This window comes from Alnus glutinosa, chromosome 11 (genome assembly GCF_958979055.1).
Source record: "Alnus glutinosa chromosome 11, dhAlnGlut1.1, whole genome shotgun sequence".
Lineage (NCBI taxonomy): Eukaryota > Viridiplantae > Streptophyta > Magnoliopsida > Fagales > Betulaceae > Alnus > Alnus glutinosa.
The window spans coordinates 21,768,137-21,778,186 of NC_084896.1; the positions used below are offsets into that span (position 1 = coordinate 21,768,137).

General features: G+C 39.5%; 1 long non-coding RNA gene across 1 annotated transcript; it reads right to left on the reverse strand.

Moving 5' to 3' along the window:
* Positions 1-3,406: 3,406 nt before the first annotated feature.
* LOC133882441 (uncharacterized) lies at positions 3,407-8,507 on the reverse strand. The gene is made up of 5 exons (XR_009902667.1): positions 8,370-8,507; positions 7,952-8,138; positions 6,775-6,825; positions 5,890-6,092; positions 3,407-4,775 (listed from the first exon to the last, which is right to left on the reverse strand). It is a non-coding gene; the product is annotated as an uncharacterized LOC133882441 (long non-coding RNA).
* Between the last annotated feature and the right edge of the window lie 1,543 nt (positions 8,508-10,050).

A 10,050-nucleotide genomic window follows, 5' to 3' on the forward strand; every position in this document is an offset into this window, starting at 1 on the left:
AAAGGTCATACAGCTGATCGATTCTGTTATCTTCGAGACAAACTGAGGGTTGTCCCTCCCCTCAGTTTGAGGGGGGGTGTTAAGGAGGAAAATCAGGATCATGCAGAAGAGGTAAATCCTGACCAAGCTCACTCAATAGCAGACTCTTCTAGACCAACTTGTGACATACCAATTCAGGATTCAATCTCCTCCTACTTTTCTCTACATCAGCACATGTTCAGCAAGTCTTCTCCTCAGCTTACCATAAACAGAAATCACCTAGGAGTCAACACCTGATCAAGCCTCACACCTGCAGCTGCTGTAGTCGCCTGCTGTAGCCGCCTGCTGTCCTGGTTTCAAGGCTCCCATGTTTTCTGCTTCTTTTATGGTCAAACACATGTGATTGATATTGGAACTTGCTCCTCTGTATGTCTTTTTCTTCTCTGTAAATTGTCTTACTCTAAGGACCACCGAGTCTTTGTATACACCTTTGTAAATTCACTCTCTATAAATAGAATTATATCTCTGCACTTGGATTTAACCAAGCTGAGAATTCCTCAAGATTTACACATCTCTCTCTGTGTTTCACTCTCCCCCAATCTCACTCTCTTTATCTCCCCCCCTCGAACCCATTCAGCGCATCTCCGACGTTCTCAGCTCCGATCAGCGCCAACCCCGCTCCACAGGAATTGTCGGACCGTCCTTGCCTCGTCGGACTTTGCAGACTAAACAGTAATGGGAGCTTTGCTTGTTGATTGATTTGAGAAAGTGAGGTTTTGCTCATATGTGTTCTTCATAATTTCATTTAGTGTAATATGCTGATGTGTCTGTTTTCTATTAGAGGGCATAAAGGGCTTGGTTTTTGCCAAGTCCGAACTGAAGTTATTCTCTTAGTGATACATTATTGGACATCAATGGCCGGACATATCCTTAATTAACGTAAGGTACGTTTGAATTTTTGCGCTTCTGAAAAGGGTGACAAAGACTTGTGCCAAAAGAGATGAAGTTGGTGGTTGCAACTTGCAAGCTCCTTAGCTGCAACTCAATAAATAAGCAGTCTGAGGAACAAACCCAGTACTCACTTTCATGTCTTTTTTGTTCTCTTCTCTTCTCTTCTGAAGACATTGCATGTGCTCTGTCCTTGGGTCTTGTTTCTTCTCACAGATTAGGTATTGATCATGCTCACTTTCATGACTGCTTTGTTCAGGTCTATTCTCTTCTGAAGACATTGTGCTGTGTGTTGTGGGCCTTGTTTCTTCTCACAAATCAGGTGTTGATCATACTCACTCCCAATCATTCCTTAATTTGCTTTGTGTCTTTTCAGTAACGTACGTGTTTAATTGGAATTCAAAATCTTTCCTTTTTCTTGTTTCAGGAAGACGTACGTCCACGTTGAAAAATATGACCAATATCACTCTTGATGATCTTAAGAAGAGCTCTTTTCCCGGAAGTGAAGAATTTAATAAAATCGTAGAGGATGCGAAGAGAGGAGCGGGTGAGGATCAAAACGAGGTAGATCGGCGGTTAACCGAGAGGATCTTGCTAGATTTAATTATTAGACCCCACATGAAAAAGAAGAGAGAGCAGCAGTACTACCTGCAGGACAAGGAGAGTGTGGCCTTCAGAATTGTAGGCCCCATGAAGCAATTCTACCCCAAAAAAGTCAACAAGAATCAAGAAAAGGAAGAAGAAGATTTATGGTACGTAATAGAATTCAATGTGTATAGTCTCACTCAATTGCAGATTTATATAAACATCAATTACATGCTGATGCTGGAGACGAGTTAAATTACAAATATACTACTTGAATTCAATGTGTATAGTCTCACTGCAGTGGTATTAAAACATCAATGGCTAATTAATTACAAGCATATACTACTTCTTATCACTTTGAGGCTTGAGACTCATGTTATCCTCTGTGCTTGCACCAGCAAACCCAAGAAGCCCAGAAAGAATCCTTTGGAGAAGAAGAAGAGTGTGGTCTTGAGAATTATACCACCCAAGAAGCCATTGGACCAGAATCAAGAAATTGAAGAAGAAGAGGAAGGAAATTCCAGGAAACCCAAGAGGCAGAGGAAGAACCCAATAGAGATCAAGGAAATGCCGACCAAGTTCGAGGACAAAATCAAGGGGATGCAGGGTTCGGACATCAAGCCCGTCATTCAAAAAGAATTGACCGCCAGTGATGTGGATTCTTCTCTGGACCGACTTTTGATTCCAAGTGGCCAAATGGGGCCTGAGTTTCTAAGCGAAGAGGAACAAGACAGGATAACGAAAAAAGAAGCCGATAAACATTTCAAAGGGATGGAAGTAGCATTGATAGAGCCAGGCCTTCAGGAATCGACCATCTTCTTGAAAAAGTGGAAAGTGGGTAACACCAACCCCTACGTATTGAGCAAGCCTTGGATAAAAGTTAAAGAGAGAAACAATCTCAAGCCAGGCGATACTATACAACTTTGGTCCTTCAGAGTCAACCATAGCCTCCACTTGGTCCTCATCAAGCTAGACAATTAGCTAGGATTTCCTCCTTTTGTTTTCTTCCTTTTCACCCTTTTAGTTCTGTGACTTTTGTTTCTCGTCAGTTCTTATCATTTGGGGGGCAGAAATATCTTTGGCATGTCAGAACTAATTTATGGTTTTGTTTTGCTTAATATATGTTTGCGTTTAAGAATTTCTGAGGTTGTCTCTTTGATATCTCTTAATTTAAAAATTAGATAGACTTTTCTTTCATGCTAAATACTATAGAACTAGAAAATATATCCTTTGGTATTTTCTTTAATTTTCAATATCATATCATTGTATATATTTTCAATTCGATCACTTGCTATCATGATTGATTTGAAAAAGAAAAAAGAAAAAAAAGAGATCGAATGGAGAGGCCAGGATATGGATAAGTTAGAGAAAAAGCATTTCTAATATTTCAACGCTATCAAAGTGTGAGTGGTGAGGCCCCCGACAGTGTCCCGTACGTGCATTGCTAGTTTGTTTTAAAGGACACGTGTGGAATATTAGGCAAACATGGTAAGATTCTAAAGAAGATGTTGTCCTAAGTACTAAACATGAATTGCTAGTTTGGACCAATATCCATTCGATCATCTTTTGTTTTGTTTTTTCAAATCAATCATATCATTTTTTATAGAGCTTAATTAGCTTTTAAGATCAGTACCGACACAGACGTATAAAGAACAGAAGTCAAAAGCCAAATTTTATTAAACACGATATGATGAACATTAATTAATCTTACAACCTAATAAATGCCTTCGCATTAATTAGTACTAAGACCTTCACGTAAATCCAATAACCCAACCTAAACACGCTTGGGGATGGGCTTTTACTCAATCCTGCAATGCTTATGGTTTTCCATTTGAAATGAGTTACTCTTCATGAAAGAGTAAGTAGAGAAAAGTGTTTTGGTTGCTTAACCAAAACAGTCTACATTTCATTAGAATTTATAGGCGATTACAAGTGGTTAACCATCAGTGTAAAGTGGTCATTGACCAGTGTACAGAAGACAAAACCGTAGGCTAATTACAATGCTTAAGAAAGTCAACCAAGTAATCCTAATCTTATACACTAAGCAGACTGTTGTAGCAGTGAGACAGAGGCACGGTTTGAGAGTTGATAGCTTGCTGAAACACGGCCTGCATGTTGGACAGTTTGCATGCTTTTCTGTGTATGAAGATTCTGCAATGTTGGTATGCTGCAGAAGTGTGTTGGCAACCGATTACTTGAGGCAGCAGATTACTTGTGGCAGTCGAAGGATTGGGAATGTGATGCTGAGTGTACTGGGCTTGATGAGTGTGCTGAGTTGTAGAGGATGTTCTTCAACTAACGGCTAGTAGCCGTTAGTATGCTTATTTTGTTTTGAACTTGCTGTATCCTCTGTATTCTCTGTTTTATCCTTTAACACCCCCTTGCAAACTGATGGGTGGACAAACCATCAGTTTGGTGCGCAACAAACAGAATCGATTGGCTGTAAGGCCTTTAGTAAAGATATCAGCTAGCTGGTCAAAGGTGGGTAAGTATCTGAGAGTAATATCCTTGTTGGTGACCTTCTCTCGAATGAAGTGGAAGTCCACTTCAATATGTTTGGTCCGGGCATGGAACACCGGATTGGAAGCTAATGCAAGAGCTCCGGAATTATCACACCACAGAGTCGGACAAGATAAGAGTGGAAGATGTAACTCTCTAAGGAGCATACGGATCCAATACATTTCAGCAGTGGTCAGGCACATGGAACGATATTCTGCTTCGGTACTGGAGCGGGAAACCACACTTTGCTTCTTGGCCGACCAGGATAGGAGATTAGAACCAAGGATAATTCCATATCCAGTGGTGGATCACCTATCATCAGGGTTGCCTGCCCAATCAGCATCACAAAAGGCATTGAGGAGAAGAGGACTTTTGCAATAATAGAGGCCATAATCTACTGAGCCCTTGAGATATCTGAGTACTCTCTTTGCTGCTGTGAAGTGGACAGAAGTTGGGTTGTGCATATGTTGGCAGAGTTGATTTACCGAGTAAGCAATATCAGGCCTTGTGAGAGTTACATATTGGAGAGCTCCAACAATATGCCGAAATGCAGTGGGATCAGGAAGTGTGTCACCTTCAAATTTAGACATTTTGGTTCTTGCAAGGCACGGAGTTCGATATGGTTTGGATTCAGCCATATGAACTTGGTTGAGGAGGTCTTGGATGTATTTGGACTGTCTGAGATGGATGCCATTAGGATCTCTAAGGACTTGAATACCAAGAAAATAACTCAAGGCACCCAGGTCTTTCATTGCAAAATCAAGCTGCAAAGTAGCTATGAGATGATTAATGGTGGCCTGATGGTTCCCTGTAATGATGATGTCATTGACATATACTAAGATAAAAATATGAATGTTGCCTTGGTGATAGATGAATAGAGAGGAGTCCACTTGAGAGGCAAGAAAACCAAGGTTCAAAAGTGCTTGTGCAAGTCTAGTAAACCAAGCTCGTGGAGCTTGTTTGAGTCCATAAATGGACTTATGCAAGCGACATACAAAATCAGGACAAGATGGATCAATGAACCCAGGGGGTTGTTCCATGTATACCTCTTCATTTAGAAAACCATGGAGAAAAGCATTAGACACATCAAGTTGTCTAAGTTCCCAATTAAATTGGACAGCCAGGATCAGAAGAAGCCAAATAATTGGACTAAATGTCTCATGATAATCAATCCCACATTTTCGGTCAAATCCCTTAGCAACAAGATGAGCTTTGAATCTATCACACTCCCATCAGGTTTTTGCTTGATTTTGAACACCCACTTGTTCCTTACTACATTGTGATGGAGGGGTCTAGGACATAGAGTCCAAGTGTGATTGGATATTAAAGCTTGGTATTCATGAGTCATGGCTGCAATCCATTCGGGATGGACAGCAGCTTGTTTGTAGGTAGAGGGAGTAGGAGGGAGATTAATGGTGTGAAGACATAGAAGGGAATGTCATGTGGAAGAAAGCATTATGAACCCTGGAAACTGTTTGGGTTTTAGATGACCAGTCTGGGATCTAGTGACCATGCGAGTAGGTGCTGGAGGGGGGGAGCTGGCAGTAATAGAAGAGGGGACAATGGGTAGTGAAATAGAGGAGATGTTGGGTGAGGATTGGTCCATAGGAACAGGAGAAGGAGAGTGAGAAGGATTGTGAGTGGGAGACAAAGTTATAAAAATGGAAGCAGTGTGGTCAGTGTGAGTGGGAGACAGATTAGTAGAAGGAACTAAATGCATGGACCCATGTCTAGGTGAGCTGGGGCGGTGAGAAGGTGATGCTGACTCAATTGGAGTAGTGGGACTCGTGGCAGTGTTTGAAGGAAGTGGGTGGACAACAGCAAGTGTGTTGGGAACTTGTGATGTTGTGTTAATTGGAGGGAGAGTGAGAGAATTACCTGGGATGGCCGTGACAGTGCAGGACCCTTGAGAGAGATTTGTACCCTTAGCTGGAAAAGGAAACTCATCAAATACGCCTTGAGATGTAGACTTTCTGAGTTTTAGGATCCAAACATCGATATCCACGGTGGCTGAAGGAGCTGAATCCATGTGCAAAATGAACCCATCTTGGAGGAGCTGAATCCAAGCGAGGTGAATAAATCTGAAAAAAATATATATATGAAGAACTCAGACAAGTTAGAGATGCACTAAAACATAACACTTCTTTTCATAAAATTCATTAACATCTGAAACACAATCCACATGTTTGTGAAGATTGCAACTCATCAACAAGTTTAAACCAACTTTTCTATCTAATTAGCAATTAGCCAATTGGGGATAAAAAAATGCATTAAAACAAAGTATTCCAACAAAATTACATACAAAGTAACATCGATATTCAGTTTTCGCTCACATAACATGTACATGCATTTGAGGCACAAAGCACACAAGTGGGGAGATACTCATACTGGGCCATGTTAATATATCTCTTTTTGTGCGTGTCATAGATAAAATATATTCTCCCATAATAAATTTTCTCCCTCAAAAGAAGAAAAAAAAAGTTTCATATTGAAGCCTTCCATAAAGCTCAGAAGGCTCTGAAAATTTACTATGTACCAATCATACCAGAAACAGATAAATAACTAACTAAAAATTCCAGCACGCAATTTTCAAGAAAATTTTTTAACTTATCATGTTATCGAGACACCAGATACTGAAAAGAAGTGTACAATGTTAAATGCAAAGTTTTAATAGTTATTGGTTCTCAGAAAAATGGCATTATAAACAGGAGAACCTAACAATTCTGAAACTAAAAACATGATAGCAGAGAAGCCCCCACTCACGTAGCCAAGCAAAGCAGAAATGGCTAGGAATATGAATCCCATAAGTGTTATCTGACAAAAGTTAAAGAGAGTTCATCAGTGACCGCCATGAAGAAATATATCAAAATAAAGTTAGAAATGGATGCATTAATATAAAGAGGAAGCAAAGATTATTATAACATGTTTGGACTTGTAAAAGATCCCAAAACGCAAAACAAAGATCAAAGAAAAAGAGAAAAGTCGGTACATCTCAGTAAGAAAAAAAATACTAAAATTTGCATAGAGGAAATTTATTCATCAAAAAATATACTATCAGACTGATAGAAGTTCTGAAAGTGGGTAAAGCTTTGAAAATATTAAAAGCCAGAGATATTATAAAACAATAACTGAACGCATTCCCACCATAAAAATAAATAATTGATATTGTAATAATAATAAGATAACTGACAAATCCAAAAGTCTACGACTTGGGATCAAGAACAAGTCCAATGAAGGAATACCATCAGAAACTAGTATGTTTGTTAATGCGTTTTGGGGGGTGTTTCTGGTTTTTGGGTTGAAAAAGTGTTCTAATGGGACATAAAGGTGAAAACTGTATGTGTTTCATCGTTCACAAAACCTCGAATTCTCAAACTAGTACTTACCATTTACATTTTAGTGTTCCAAGGTTGATTTAAGACTTCAAGTCCCAAGCACTCTTCACTATCAAACCAAATTCTCAAGTTCTACCCATACAATTTACTAAGGAAGAATTCAACAAACAAGACCAGCTTCAGTGCAAAATGAGGACGTTCTCACTCAGTTTTTTTTTTTTTTTTCAAGGTCAGAAAATCCCAATTCTTAATTCCAATCAGATTATGGGAAACAGAATGGAAATCGAGACTGGACCGTGTATTCTGATATTCAAAATTGCCATTTTTCCTGCTCCCTCGTTTTGACATAATCCTCTACTAGCAATTGCAAAACTTCAACAACACATCAACTAAGAATCAGAGATACTGACACCAGTAGACATATCAAACTATATATCCATGTCGTTCTAGAAGTTCATTTCCGCCTTTTAGTACGATCCCCATATCGTCCAATCAGATAGCTTAGAAATCATTAAATCAAATATTCCAAAACAGATTATATGTATGTGCATAGTCTTCAACATACAACTTCACCTAGAGTAAAATCAAAATAGAGAAGCACTTACGGCATCCAAAGGGGGAAGAAATTAACGAAGCGACTCCAGAACGGTTGGTGCACATATTTGGCGACGTACGAGTGATCCACGCCACTGTACTTGTACCTGTGCAACGCAGCTATGCCATGCGACCCTATATACCCCATTCTTCCCAACAAGTCCCCGATTGAGTCTCAGAACAACCCCGCTAAACCACCTGCAGGTAGATTAACCGCTATGTTAATGCAATCAAACAGAACGAAACTACACAAACACGAGCATTTGGATCCATGGAATCTGCATGGCTTAGCGATCTAGAGAAAAATATAGAGAATAACCGGAAAGTGGTAGACAAGAGCAGATCAACAAACGAAGAAAATTAAAAAAAAAAAAAAAAAAAAAAAAATCTAAGAAATGGAGAAAGTGGAAACGAAGAAGTTAATATTACCTCTTTGGAATCGCAGAGATCGAGCGAGGTGAGAAATAGGAGTGAGAGGCGCAAACGGGGGAAAAAAGGCAGATCCTTTATCTCCCGCCCAAAACGCATAGGATTGAAGAAGGCAAATAATTGCTGTAGTTTTATCACCGAAGTAATTAGTAGAAGAATGTTTTTCTTTTTCTTTTTCTTTTTCTTTTTTTTTTTAATTCAATTAGCAGAAGAATGTTGGAAGGATGAAAACGACACCGTTTGATTTCTTTGATTTCTTATTCCTTAGAACTTCAAAACACATACATACTACTGGTTTTCTTTGTATGTGGGACTGTGGTGACCCACTGTGGTCATATCATGTGTGGTGTATTTTCTCAAAAAAGTTTTGTCTGCCAGTTAAAAGTCCAAACTCTTGACCCAACTCCAAAATAATGGGAAACGATATATTTAAAATCACTATTAAATTTTAAATGGATTAATTTATATATTTTATATTAATAATTATTTTCATTCTCACATAAAAAAATGAACATTTAAAAGGGAGCTATTGAAAGAATACTTACCATTCCTCCCAAAATATGAAAATAATTGGAGGCTTCTACGCCTCTCTTCCCCAGTGGTGGTGCCTCCTAGCCTTTTAGGTTATAGAGTTTTTTGTTCCTCCATGATGTATACCATTAGAGGGGTAATTTTCTCCTACCAATTAGGGCTGTGGAGCTTTAGTTCTCCGAGTCTTTACTGGGCTCTGGAGTTTGTGTTGGTTTTGGTTGGTTTTGCTTCTTCTTCTTCTCGTTTTCTCTGACAGGAGGTTCATCTCGAGGCGTTTGGTGGGGAGTTTTGTTATCGTTCGTGTCGCCGGTGGAGCGTTTTTGGGCTTAATCTGTTTAGCTATTTTGATGCTAGATCTACGCTTATCCACCGGCTTCTGAGAGACACGCGCCACTCAGATTGGTCCACTGGTGTTTTCTGGTTCCACCATCGTTTGTTTCGGTCGTGGGGGTCATCGGTGACCTGCGCGTGATTGTCACGCGCCAGGGAAGTCTTCTCTTTGAGCAGTGCGTGGAGGTCTCGCTTCGCCGTTTTTCGCCTTGCAAAGACGGTGCACGGGCACAGGATGGCTGATCTATTGTTTGGCAGCTCCGGGGGAGGCGCGTGTTGTACACGCTCCGGTCTCCGGCGATGACAGTGCCCTCTTCCGACGACTTGGGTTGATTTTCTGTTAGATGTGTTTGTGTATTCTCCAGTTGCTATATACAGTTTTGCTTATGTGTTGCTCAAATTTTACTGGAATTTTCTTTGTTAGGAGGCTTACTTGTAATTTTAGTAGAATTTGAGATTCTATCTAGATAACTGTTTTTTAAGTCAGATCCTTCTAGCTTAAGAGTATGGGGGGTATGTTCCTCATTTTTCAAGATGTAAGCCTGTGAGCTTTTAGAATTATAATAGTACATGTTATTAGTTTTAAAAAAAAAAAAAAAAAAAAAAAAAAAAAAAAAAAGGGAAAAAAAAGAAGAAAGAAGTTTCTCAAAAAAAAATTGGATAGTAAGCTAGTAGGCTCATAGAAGAGTCTCCTCCTCGACTTTTTAGAAAGTGATCCCCTTTTGCACGGCTCTCCTCTTTTTGCTCCATTGGTAGTTTTGGGCATCCGAGTTGAAATTTTGAAGAAAGGCAAACGCTTGCCTTTCAATTCAATTTATTG